This window comes from Hippopotamus amphibius, chromosome 13, assembly GCF_030028045.1.
Source record: "Hippopotamus amphibius kiboko isolate mHipAmp2 chromosome 13, mHipAmp2.hap2, whole genome shotgun sequence".
NCBI lineage: Eukaryota > Metazoa > Chordata > Mammalia > Artiodactyla > Hippopotamidae > Hippopotamus > Hippopotamus amphibius.
Window position 1 is genome coordinate 102,189,849 of NC_080198.1, and position 13,177 is coordinate 102,203,025.

General features: G+C 51.3%; 1 protein-coding gene across 1 annotated transcript in view; it reads right to left on the reverse strand.

Moving 5' to 3' along the window:
• Positions 1-13,177, reverse strand: part of RNF4 (ring finger protein 4) — a 34,263-nt gene extending 21,086 nt beyond the window's left edge. Inside the window, 1 exon segment of the mRNA XM_057704578.1 lies at positions 13,016-13,177. The gene's annotated coding sequence lies outside the window, so the exon portion shown is untranslated.

A 13,177-nucleotide genomic window follows, 5' to 3' on the forward strand; every position in this document is an offset into this window, starting at 1 on the left:
CGTATGTCCTAACCCCATTCTTCTTAGGAAGTAAGCATTCTTGTAGAATACAGGACCACCTGACCCCTAAGCCTGCAACTGGACCACCTCTCGCCTTCCTTTCTGGCTGCTGAAACCCTCGCAGATTCTCCTCAGCCCATGGCCCCCTCCCTGCCTGTCTGGACTTGCCCCTGTAGGGCGCAATTCTAAGATGGGCTCTGGCCCGTATCAAAGCTTCTGCCAACCTCCCTCAGGCTGTGCTAGGAGACAGAATGCAAACGGCAGGGCCCCAGCCAGCCGCTGGTCATTTCATGCTTTGCTCTGGTTAAACCCTTCCAGGCGGCCAGAATGGCAATGATCTGTGACCCACACTGGGGGAGCAGGCAGAGGGGACGGACCCCTGATCTCTCACTTAGGAAAGGAGAAATCCTGAACCCTGCTGCACAATCTGTGCAGGTGCGGCTTGCCTCACTTCTCAGGCTTAGGAAAGCAGCCATCGCTCCATTACTTCAACTGCGCGAGGCTGGGGACTCGGAGCCCGCAGCCGACCGCTCACAGCCTTCCAGAACACAGTGCCCATGCCAAACTGCACATGCTCAGAGGCTCCCTGACAGCTGGGAGGGTGGGTGATACTGAAGCCCCTTCCCATCCTGAATCCTCTTTAGAGTAATCGAGAGACTGAAGCCCCCTCCCATCCTGAATCCCCTCTAGAGTAATGGAGAGGAGTTCAATAAACAAATGGGACCCCCTTTACCCACACACAAAGAAAGAAAAGAAACCCCTGCAGAGTCCCATGCTAGCTTCTGGGCAAAGACAAGAGAATCAGCACTGCTACATGTGACCTCACCAACACCTCACAACCAGGAAGAAACAGAACTTCCTAGGCCACAGCAGAGCCCAGAGCCTCTGCCTCTGCCCACAACCAGGAACTGTTGCTCTCTGGAGGAGCTGGTAGTTTAGGGACGGAGACAAGAGCCACCGACCCTGACCCATCCAGTGTGCCCAGCTAAGACTTCTGTCCCTGGCAAAAGGTAAGTAGAGAAGAACCAAGAAACTGATCAGGAAGCCAAGCAGTTTCCAGAGAAAGCAGCAGGTGTGGAGGCTACTGGAGAATGAGAGGCCCTTGGATTCACTCAGGGCCCAATGGAAGGGGGCAACTGACCACAGTAAACCAGTGTTCGGGGATGCAGAGAATAAAGCAGCAAATGAGAAGCATAAAAGTGGAGCCAGGAGTCAGGGTGGAACCTGTGTGGAAAGGCTTCTAGTTGGGGAGGGCCTGAGCTCAGGGCGAGGCTGAGGGACCAGAGGAGAGTCAAGCAAGGAGGAGGCGCTGTGGTCACCCAGTCCCGGGTGAGAGCGGTGGACGAGGACAGTAGTTCTCAAAGTTGAGCTGTAGCAGGCTCACCTGGAGGGCTTGTTAGACTAGACTCTGCTTCAGCAGGCCTGGGATGGGGCTCAAACGCTCGCATTTCTAACAAGGTGGCAGGCAGTGCTGATGGTGCTGCTCCAGAGGCCACAGCACGGGAACCGCTGCTCTAGGACAACAGCCTTGGAGCTGGAGAGCACTGGTCACATTTGAGAGAGGTTAATGCAGGACCACTCTCAAACCCATCTTTCTTCTCGCCCCCAGTGCCGCTACCTCCTCCAAATGATCTCCCATCTCCTCACCCTACTGCCGACGTCTCTCTCTGGACCATACAGCTGACCCCCACAGCCTTTCCCTGGTTCCCCATCATGTCCTAACTCCTAAGCATGGCCTGTGGAGGCAAGCTGTCCTTGCAGTTATAGCACATCTCCAGAGCCAGACACCCTGGACAGGGGTCAGACCTCCAAAACCCCTACGTGTGACCCTGTGCAAGACACTGAACTTCTCTGCGCCTTGTTTTCTTACCTATAAAATAAGACAGCATCTACCTCAATGGGTGTGTGAGGATTACAGCAGTTAACACGATGAGCACTTGGACCGTGCTGCACATTTTAAAGGCTCAAGGACTGTGGGTGGGTCATCACTGACTTGTTCTGCCAGCACCAGCCTTGCAGTCTCTCCACATGCACTGCCCACTGCACAGCTCCACCCCTTTGCTCAAGCCCTAAAATGCTGTGTAACGCTGCACCCAACCCAGCTTTCATTTACACAGAAGCCACAGGCTGCACATCTCCCCACCTCATTCACTTATCAGCATGGCTCCTGCCCTGGGAACACAGCCATGAAGAAACCCAGCCACCAGCTCCTGTCTGGGGGTGGCTGCTGGCAGGCAGCTCGGGTGCTGTAACTGGGGCATGTGAGCCAGGTGCACAAGAAACCAGGAGGACACAGGCCAGAGGAGGTTTTCCAGGAGAAGCCCCATTAAAGGGACCAGCCAGCTGAGCCTTCTCCAGCACCTGGAGGTCTGCATCCGTGCACACCCCTCTCCCCAGTTATTCACTCGGACCCCGAGTGGTTTAGAGAGTATCTCTTCACTGCGTCACTCTCTCCAGGGGGACTCGCAGCTGGCCTGCAGCACGGCGTCTCCTGACAGCCCTCAGGCCCGCCCACAGGTGCCCTCACCCGAGGACGGCACAAACGCCTCCCAAAGCAACACCACTCGAGACGGTCTGAACAGAACGAGGAGGCACCTCAACATTCTCTCGGGACTCACAAGACCAGATCACACGTGGTCCCAGACCCACCACACTTTCTGTGGGCAACCACACGAAGCGCGCCTTATGTTTGAGTGCACACCCATGGTGTAGCTTCTTTGGGGAAAACTTATCTATCTCAACAGCGTCTCCCAGAACTGAGAAGAATCTGATAAAAACGTCATTGAAGGAGACAGGAAAGACCCGCCGCGGAGCAAAGGGGAGGAATTAACGCGCACGCCTTGGCGGCTCTGTCAGCCTGGCGCCTCCCACTTGTCTGACGCTCAGGCTTTCAAATATGGCTGCTGACACGTTCTGCAGCCGTCCCGGAGGAGCCCGTTCTCCGCGGCGTGCACACTCTCCCTGCTGCCTGAACCCAGCCTCCTGTGGCCCCAGCTGCTGCTGCCCGGAACCAGGAGCTTCTGAGCTTCCTCATTCTCTAGGCTCTGCCACACACTCCCATGCCCAAAGCCAACCCAGCAATTTGTTTCACACCTGTTTTTTGCTTAGGGGATAATAAAGATCAGTGGTCAGAGGACATGAAAAGTTGGGAGGCTGGCCTAAGGCAATCTGCCAAGGGGCTGGATTCCACCAGAGAAAGGAAGTGGGAAGATGGGGGGCAGGGGCATCCCCAGCAGACCAGTTTGGGGACATCCAAGTGCAGTGTGTGGTCAGAGAGGCTAGAGGTCGTGGGGTGGCCCTCACCAACTACAAAGGGTTCTGGATCAGGCAGGTAATAGAGGCCATTAGAACCATGAAACGAACAGCAGCTGAAGCTTAGAGGCCACTTCTGTCTGCAAGACACTAAGTGCTTTCCAAGCACCATCTCCTGCAACCCTCCTCTCACACAGCAAGGAGGCAGGGACTGTTACAGTCATCACTTCACACGCAAGGAGCTGAGGGTCAGCGGGAGTTAAGGAACTTGCCCAAAGTCCACACCGAGGAAACGCCAGAGCCTGGACTGAACCCGGGGCAGCCTGACTCTAGAACCCCAGTCAAGCAAATACAAGCCAGGATCAGACGTATTAATTCTAGAAATAACATGGGGCATGGATGTTTTCCAGGTTTCTCAAATTTAGTGTGTCCAGCAAGAAACTCCTTCCAACATGCCAGCACTCCACCTCAGCAAATGGCCCCACCACCCCTTGGTTTCCACAGCAAAGCCTGCAGTCACTCAGCACGCCCTCACTTGACGCAAGTGCCACAGAGGACAGGGCTCTACCTACCAATACTCTGTACCTGGCTAATCCCTTGCCCAAAGCACATGCTCATGTTTACTGAAGGAATAAATGGCTCGGAGGTGACAGAGGAGTGGGTAATGATGTCCCTGCCACTAAGAAAAGACCTAGGGTAGAGCCTGGCACTGGGGAGGGTCAAGAAGGACAGACGCCAGGAATCCCTAAAGCTCTGACAGGAGGGTGAGGGAAGACCAGGGTGTGTGACTGGTTATTCTGCGGGAGTGACACCACAAAACTAGGCTAGGGAAGGGGTAAAGGAAACAGCTGTCAAGGGCAGACAGCTTCAGTTTTAGAAATGCTGCATGTGGGCATCCAAGCAGAAAGGTCCAAAGGTAGCTGAAAAACTCAGAGAACTAGGGTGGAGGTAAAGGTTTTAAAATCTGTGTTAAAAATTGGGGGAGTCAGGTAGAAAAAAAGCTTGTAAAGAGAATAAAAAGTCAGAAACAAAGCTTGCAGAACTTGGAAATATCAGTTAGACAAAAGCTGGCATTTCAAGGAGAAAGCTGCAGTAAACAGGCAGGGGAACTAGAATGGAGCCAGTGAGCTGGCCACAGGGAGCTGGGCACGGTCGACCAAGCAAGCAGAGGCCCAAACTGTTACTGAGGGCCAAGCTGGGCTGCCTGCAGGAAGTGACACTGAAGATGAGGCCCAGAGTGATGGTAATTATTCAACAACCAGTCGGATGGGCAGGGCATCAAAGGGGAGAAGAACATCTGCCCTAGATAAGGGCTGCACCAGCAGTGAGTGAGCAGTGAGGACCACACCATGGCCGGCGCACACCACACGCCTCCTAATCCACAGCCTGGGGTGGGGGCAGGGGGGAAGCAAGGGTTCTAGACAGAGATACACTTAGAGAGACGCTGTCACCTGTGCACTGAGGACCAGTGGGAGGCTGGGCAAGTCAGACGCAAAGCAGACCCATGTGGAGACTTAGTGACCCAAGCAAGAAAAACGTTGTGCAGCCTGGAGGTCACAGCAGAGTGTGGCCAGGTGGGGGAGCTGGTGGGGTTAGCACCATTCTTACAGATTTAATGGTCTGCTCCATCATGAGGTTACTGTTAGAGGTTGATGTTTTCCAGGAAGTTATTATGGACACTAAAGATGACGTCCCTCAAACCCTAGCAGGAGTGTGACACATGCAGTCATACATGTGTATGTGGTGCCCATGTGTATGTGACTACACGTGGATGTCTACACACAGAATGGTTAGAAACAAACTGTTCGACAGTGTTGGACTGGAGCCGTATTCTGTCACATCTCCTGCCACGGTTTTCCCACGAGCCAAGATAGGAAGAATCAGCAGAAAAGGGGCGGGGGAGGGGAGCACCAGAAACAGAAGGAAGCAGCAACTCCGCAGTGTGTCCAAGGGAGATGTCTGGACGCGCAGCTCTGTCCAGCCCAGCCCCACGCCAGGCACACAGAGCCCTCACACCAACCAGGGCAGCAGTGGCTGATACCATCACTCACTGAAAATCCAAGACCAAACTCCCTGGCACGGGTTCCACAAGCCCCAAGCAACCAGGATTCTAAGGTGGCTCCTTGTGCATTTTCCTTCCGAGAGACGGGTCACTCACTCATTCTGTGTGGCCATTATAAAGCAGATCTCACTGCAAACTCATAAATGGCTATTCTGAGGCACAAGCAGAGTGAGTTTCACGGGACTGGCCAGGGCAACCCCTTCCTGCCATCATAGTAAAAGCAGAAAAAAGCCTAAATCCTATAGACTTTCATCAGGGCGATGCCAATTTATCAGCAACTGATGAGGCACTGGCTAGTACCAACGGTCTAAGTCATGTCTCTCCTTTTTAGTTTTTTGGTCTTACTGTGTACTTGTGCGATCTTAGTTCCCCAACCAGGGATTGAACCCGGGCTCTTGGTAATGGGAGCGTGGAGTCCTAACCACTGGACCGCCAGGGAATTCCCTTCAAAGCTTCTTAAATGAACTTTGATGTCACTGTCACATCAACCAGACCTTAGTACTTAAGAAAAATACATACCACTTGCTTGTTACACAAAGGAGGGTGCAGGGCATAGACAGCCATCATGAGACCGGTCAAATGCACTCGAGCCCCGCACAAATACCCCACCTCCATGCCTCAGTTTTACCATCTTCAATATGGGAAAATTCCCCTTAGCTTGCAGCTGAAATGCTGAGTCAAAGTGCCCAGCAGGTTCCCAGCACCCGGCAGCAACCCTGTCAGCTGAGTGATTCAATAACTACGTACAGGTGCCTGCTCTGGGTCAGGCAGGCACTGCCTCCGGGACTGGAGATGTAACGGTGAACCAGACAGACACTCATGGAGCGCACATTCGAAGTGGAAAGACAACCAATGAATTAAGTAATAAACAGAGATTACATCAGAGAGGCCAGAAACCACAGCTCTTCTTACAAGTGTGACTGCGACTAGATGAGAGGAAAGTAAACTTTCAACCCCAGGAAGAACGGGAACAAATGTTTCCGGCTCTCAACAAGGCTTAATTCATTTCCAGAAAAGACCTGGCAGGATATGGCTAATCACTCCTGCTTAGGCTGGAAGGAAACTGAAGAGCCAGCCCAGAGGCCGTGAGGCGACCCTCTCCCAGTTATTTATTCCTAAAGGAGGCTCAGCAGCCTCAGCCACTCATCTCCCCTGGGGTTTTTGCAGGGACTAGACTAGACCTAGCAAAAACAGAAAGCAGCTGAATGTGTCTTTCACACATTTATCTTACGACCCTGATGAATCAGTCAGTCTCAGAGGCCTGAAAGGGGCGCCAAGAGCGAAGGGGACTTCACACCTGCTCAGTGGTTTGTCACTCAGGGAAATTCTTTCCTTTTCTCCAAAGGAGCCATCAATGATTGCCTTTTGCTTCTTACTAGGGAAAAAGAACAGCTCTTTAGGTATAGAGATGTTCTACTTTTGTCTGCCATTCAGGCCTTGAGGTACAAGGAGCCAGAATTAAGAATGAACCTCAGCTTTTTGAAAACTGATGGAAAAAAAATCAACAGTAAAAAGAATATTATTCAGCCTTAAAAAGAAAATTCTGATACCTGCTGCAACATGGATGAACCATGAAGACATTTTGTTCAGTGAGATAAGACACAAAATGGCAAATATCACCTAATTCCTCTTATATGAAGTCCTAAGACACCAAATTCAGAGACAGAAAGTAGAATGGTGATTGCCAGGGACTAGGGGAAGAGGGAACAGGGAGTTATCCTTTAATAAATACAGCTTCTGTCTGGGAAGATGAAAAAGGTTCTGGAGATCTATAGATGGTGATGGTTGCACAACAATGTGAATTTACTTAACGCCACTGAACACCTAAAAGTGGTTCAAATGTTATGTATGTTTCACCACAACAAAAAAATTAAAAAATAAGCTTCACCAAATACTTTTTTCTAGATAGTTTAAATAGCATTTAACCAAGTATTCAGAACTGCTCTGCAGTGGGTTCAGCCCCAGAAACATGTGTAAGGGAGTCGAGTCACCTGCAGCAGGACCCTCATTCTCCCCCGCCCTAGGGTCTCCAGGACACACCTGTGGCTCTAGTGCAGCCAAGAGGACCTCGGCGCATTCTCTCCTCAATGAAGCTCTTCTTAGGAATTTCTCCACGGCTTCATATGCAGGATGATGACGAATTCCCCCCCAAACTTTAGGTTGACCCTGCTGTCAGTGACACCCCCCAGAGCCTGGAGTTGGTGTTGGGGGGTGCGGCGTACAGGCAGGAAGGGCACCTTAATTCTCTTACAGCCACGTCTGATAAGGCTGTATGATAACTGACTGGGAGGATTTTCACAACTGGGAGGGATATTAGTAGATACCACATTCAACCAACTAATTGTGGCAGCTTAGAAGCTGCCAGGCCTTGGTCCTGTAACACTCTTTTGCAGGAGGGTTTCTCTGGGTTAGCACAGAAGCAAAGCTGGGTGGCCTCTCCACCTCTCTGATCCCTAACTCCTAATTTACTTTGTCACGGTGGCCTGGGCTCTGCGGGGGCTGGGGATACAACAAGGCAACTGCTTGGGGACCAGGAGCAAGGGTAATACAAGGAGGGAACCTGAGGATCCACTCCACCAGAGGCTAAAAAGATACCAAAGGCCAACGGGACAAACTGACCTCAGGTGCTGAGGCCACGGGCAACCTCCCCCTCTAAACTCACAGCGGGCAGCCATGCTAGGCCTATGTGGACGGCACCCAAGCACAAAGCTAGGAATCTCAGCTGCTTCACTGAATCATGAACCTGGGATGGGCTGGGGTGGGGGGTGGGGGTGTGTGGAGTAAACCAAGAACCACTAAACATGGTCAAGGTGCAGACTGTGGTGGTGGCAGTGGTGGGAGGGGGAGTCAGAAGCTTATAAATGCTGTCATACCTACAGCAGAGAGCAGCCCAGGAGTGCCCCACTGAGGGGATTCCCTCATTTACATAAGAGGGGAGCTGGGCTCAAACAGCACTGCCCCCAGGGCTCCATGCCTTCCACCCAGGCAGCTGCACGTGTGGGGTGGCTAGTGAAGCGATGCATGCTGGCACCAAATGGCTAGCCAAACCCAATCCTCTAAAGACATAATCTTGGCAGTGGAATCCAGATCCTCGTCAACTCTCTTCCTAGGAAGTAAAATATTAAGTCAATGGTCCTTGGTCCCCAGGACAGCAAGCACCTCTTATGAAGGGAATGTTCGGAATGTTCTAAGAGAAAAAGCAGGAACGCAGCAGGAGGAACATGAAGTGGGCTAGAGGAAGTCAAAGCTTCACATGGTAGCTCAAAAAAATCTGCCAGACTCCAAGAGGCCCAAGCATACTGCAAACGCTCCAAAATGATGGAACCCATTGCCTTCGTATGCATAGCCAACCACTCACTGATCCGGCCTCATTTGTAATTCCAGATACACTTTCCTAAAAACCTCCACACAATACAAAAATTCCACAGGGTTTATGTGAAAAAGTGAAATTAGGGATACAACACCCAAAAACTTAGACGAGACATACATGCACAGTGAGAACCTAACAAAGCGGTGGTAGTTTGACAAATTAAATGGTTAAGAAATGCATATGTACTACAATAACTATGGCACTTTACCAAGTCTGCAGCTCGTGAGTTATTGGGAAATAGGGTGAGTGTTGTAACATCAGACGTGCACAGGGTGTGACTCACAACACACACAACTGAGATGGCTGGAAGATGTTTGAGGTGTGTATGGTCTACGTGGCTTGGGTTGGCTGAGTTCAACTTTGTGTTTACCTACTATCCACAGATGAAATCAGCACACTAAACTCGATATTCCCACTATATTCAACTTGTTCCCTAAAATATCAATCCCGCCTGAACTAATCCATGCTTCCAAACAAGTGTTTAAAGCAGAAAAGACTGTAAATAAACTATACTTGAATAAAATAAATTAAAAAAAAAATAAAGAAAAAAAGGAGAACTGACTCTGCCTTACTCCAGGTACCTGGGATGTCAGTCACCCACTCCATGCTCTTCCCTATCACAAAGCCATAACCTTGCCTGTAAAGGTCCCCCTACCTCCATTTCACTTTGGGGAACTCCTGCTCATGCTTGAAGGCCTACCTCAAAGAAATGTTACATTTCTCTCACTCCTGGTCCTAAATTTCTTCTATTGTATACAATATGCTAAACATAGCTCTATGTCAAATACTTATCAGGGCATGCCTTCTTCTTTGCACGCCACTTGGCACAAACACGGTGGCTAAATAATGATTTTTTCCCATTGAAATTAAACTATCAAGTTCATTAGATGCATGAAAGAGATAGCAGGTACTTAGAAAAGATGGCGGAGTGTTTTTTGTGGGGGGGGGATGACTTTTAGACATGGGAAAAATGGAGACTTACATTGCAAGTAAAAATAGTCACCATCAGGAAACAAAGGAAGACTTAAAAACAGATGATCGCCTGGGGGAGAGCAGTACAGAACATCTCTACCTGAAGCATTTTCAACTTGGAAAAAGAGGCCAACAAAAAGTTCTTAAACATTCGTTAAGAACTGAAAAACATCAAGAAAGTGCTTAGAAAGGAAGCAAATTTTATACCACTCTGCTACAGCAAGCAGCAGAACTTAGTAACAGTTTGGCTAAATAAGAGGTGAGGTGCAGCAGACAGGGAAATGCCCAGGTCCTAAGACCACCTCCTTTGGTTGGGGGGCAGGGGGACTCACTCACTAACTAGAGTCTTCAGGAATACAATGCAGTCTCTGAGAATTAAGCTTCTTGAGAATATTTATAATCAGATCCCCCTGGCCCCTGTAAACGTTACTTGAGAAAGAAACATAAAAATAAAGACAATATCCCCCAGTTTTAAGTTTTATTTTCACATTTAAAGCTACTAGAAACACCAGCCCTGTGCTTTCCCACCACAGAAAAATGTGAATGACCTAACAAAGTCCAGCAAAAAGAACAAACACACTGGAGCCTGAGGTCCAGTGCTAGGTCTCTGCTCACTAACTGTGACCTCGGGCAAGTGCCTCTGCCCTTCCTGTGCTTCGGGACACACAAGATGGCGCTAACTACAACTACCTGGCAGTGTGCATTAGTCAGTGGTGGAGACTACTAACCAGCAGGTGTGATTGTATCAAAACCTAGAGGAACCCTTACAGACAACTAAGTCGCATCCCTGAGACCAGAAATTACAATTCCAACACAAAAAGGCATTAGCTGATAATAATGCCATTTAGCAGACATTTTTTTCATTTTAAATTTGTGTATGTCAAGTAGATCTAAATACATAGCAAACCAATTTGCTCAGCTCTTTGGAGGTACGTCCTCTAGTTAATGTACCCTCCTGGGTACACCAGGAAACCAAGTGGTTTCAAAAGTACAGGAAAGCCTGATGGTCACAATTTCTCTTTTGCACAAGCAGGCTGCTGATAATACTCATTCTGAAACGTTTCCAGGCCTTTCCTACTCTGCATGATGTGCTATTCAATAAACCTGTCAGTTCTTATTTATGCCCAGAGAATAAAATGCTTCCAAAGGAAATTCCAGATCCTTATAATGGCACCCTCCACCTTAACCTCATATGTTTTCTCACACTTGAACTGTGACCTCGGGGTCAGGCAGTGCTCTAGGGCCTTCTTCCTCAGAGAGGAAACCTTAAAACGCCTTCCTCTAAAATTCCCAAAGTCTTGCTGAGAACCACGCTATTTAGGAAAGATGATTTAGGGAAGCATATATGTGAATTATATCCCAATAACAGAGTCAACCCTGTAATATTCTACAGGAGCCACCTTATCCCTTAAAAGTTCCTACTTTGGGGATGGTGAAAGATGTGGGGAATCATGGGTAACATATACACAAGAATATGCAAAGCCATTTTCATACAGCACACAAGCCAATTACCTTGTGCACGTGTTTTCAATGAGTAGCACCCCAAAACTTTCCCAGAAGTTGGTGGGGGTATAAACTACCAGACACGGACTTTGCTAAGAGTTTTTAAGTAAAGAGCCAGTGCAGAGCTGCCATGACTGGCAACCACCGTCACCAAGTCCAGTGACGAGTCACTACCCTGGTCCAAGCTACCCTTCTCGCTCTTCCTACCAGTCCTGAAGCCACTAGTTTTGTCCACTTTTCTAGCCATCCTTCTCATAGCACAGTGATTTTTCTAAAACGCAAATCCAACCCTGTTAACGTCCGTGCTTAGAACTCAATTTAGTAATTTCCCACTTGGCCTTCATAAATTCTGAATTCCTTATTGTGAATGCACACCAACGACCTTTTGTGATCTATCTCCTGCTTACCTCTCCAGTCCCACCTTTCTACCATCTGTACCTCAACCACAGGGATTTTCTCTCGCTCACTCCGACTCCTCAGCTCCACCAGGGCCCGTACCATGCCTAGTTTTGTTCAAGCAGAAAGCGTGGCACACAGAAGACCTCAATGTGATGACTTAAAATATTCACATACGCATTTTCAAAGGGGGCGCAAAAAATCGCCCTCTTTTTGTGTACAAACCGTAAGCACGCATATAGCACACAAAAAGGAAATAGAGTATGAAATCGGCATTAAAGTTTCCTGGAGGAAATTTTATCAGAGAAACAGTGTGTAAAAAAGCTCGCGGAATGCGAGGTGGGGAGGAGTCGACGTTGTAAAAATGTTTATAAACACTGAGTCTGAATTGAAAGCTCAAGTTCAGGCAATACAGAAGCCAGCAATACATCTTTCTGCTTGAATATTCATTCCCGTTTCACCTCAAACTCAGACGAAACTACCCAATGTGTCTCCCCATCCAACAAAAAACAAACCACCAGAAAAACAAAGCAGAACGGTTCCCCTCAACCTTTCTGCCTTTCATTAGCAAACTCCTGGGCACAGAATTCAAAGGCCTAGTTCTGCAGTCAGGGAACCGAGGCTGTGACCTTGGGGAGACCGCCTAGGCCTCCCCGGGCACCCAGGCAGCCTAAGCGAGCCGCAGGACCGCAGAGCTGAGACCCCCAGGTCTGGCTCCGAGCACGTGGGGGCAGAAGCAGGAGGAAGGGATGACCATGACCGTCGACGGCAGGAACTGGGGTTACACAAAAGCCAAAACTGCAAAGAAACCGCTACCGGGGCTCTGAACTCGCCCCTTCCCCCTCGACGAGCGCACCAAGTCCTGCGCTTCAGACACCCGTCTCCAGGCGCCCGCGGGGGGCTCGGCCGCTGGCCTCGGCGGTCACGCGTCCGGCCCACGCCCGGAGCCCAGCACCTGCCGAGCTCTGCCCCCGGCGGGCGCCCCAGCCGCGGCCCGGCCCGGAGGAGACTCCGCCCGGCGGCGTGAGCGCACAAAGGCGGCGGCCTCGGCGGGGACCAGACCCGCGCCCGCTCTCGGCGAACGCCGGCGCAGCCCGCCGCCCCGCGCCCCGCGCGGCCCTCCGAGAGACCTTGGGCCCGCCGCGCCCCGCCTCAGTTTCCCCGGCGACGCTGAGCCGAGGTGCCGCGGCCCGCCCGGACGGCCGGCACCCGCGGCGCGGCCTCCCCACTTCCGTCCCCGCGCCGAGCCGGGCTTGTGCGGCCGCGCGGACGGCGGGACGGGCGGGCGAGCCGGCCCGCGGGGCCGGGGAGGCCCGGGCGGGGGTCCGGGCCCGTGCAGCGCCGGCCGCGCCACAACGGCTCCGTGGGCCGCGGCGCCGAGGCCTCCGCAGGCCGCGAAGCCGCCCGAACCCCGAATCCGCCCGGCGCGGCCGTGCCGCCCCCTCCCCGCGAAGCCTCACCCTGCCAGGTGCTGACGAGGCTCGGCAGGCGCGCCGGTCGACGCACTCGAGCGAGCAAACACCTCCGCAGGCTGCCGAGGAGAAGCCCTCAACGAGACGCCGCCGCCTCGACAGCGACCCACTTCCGCTCCGGAGACCTCCACTCCGCCCCCCGCGCGTCCC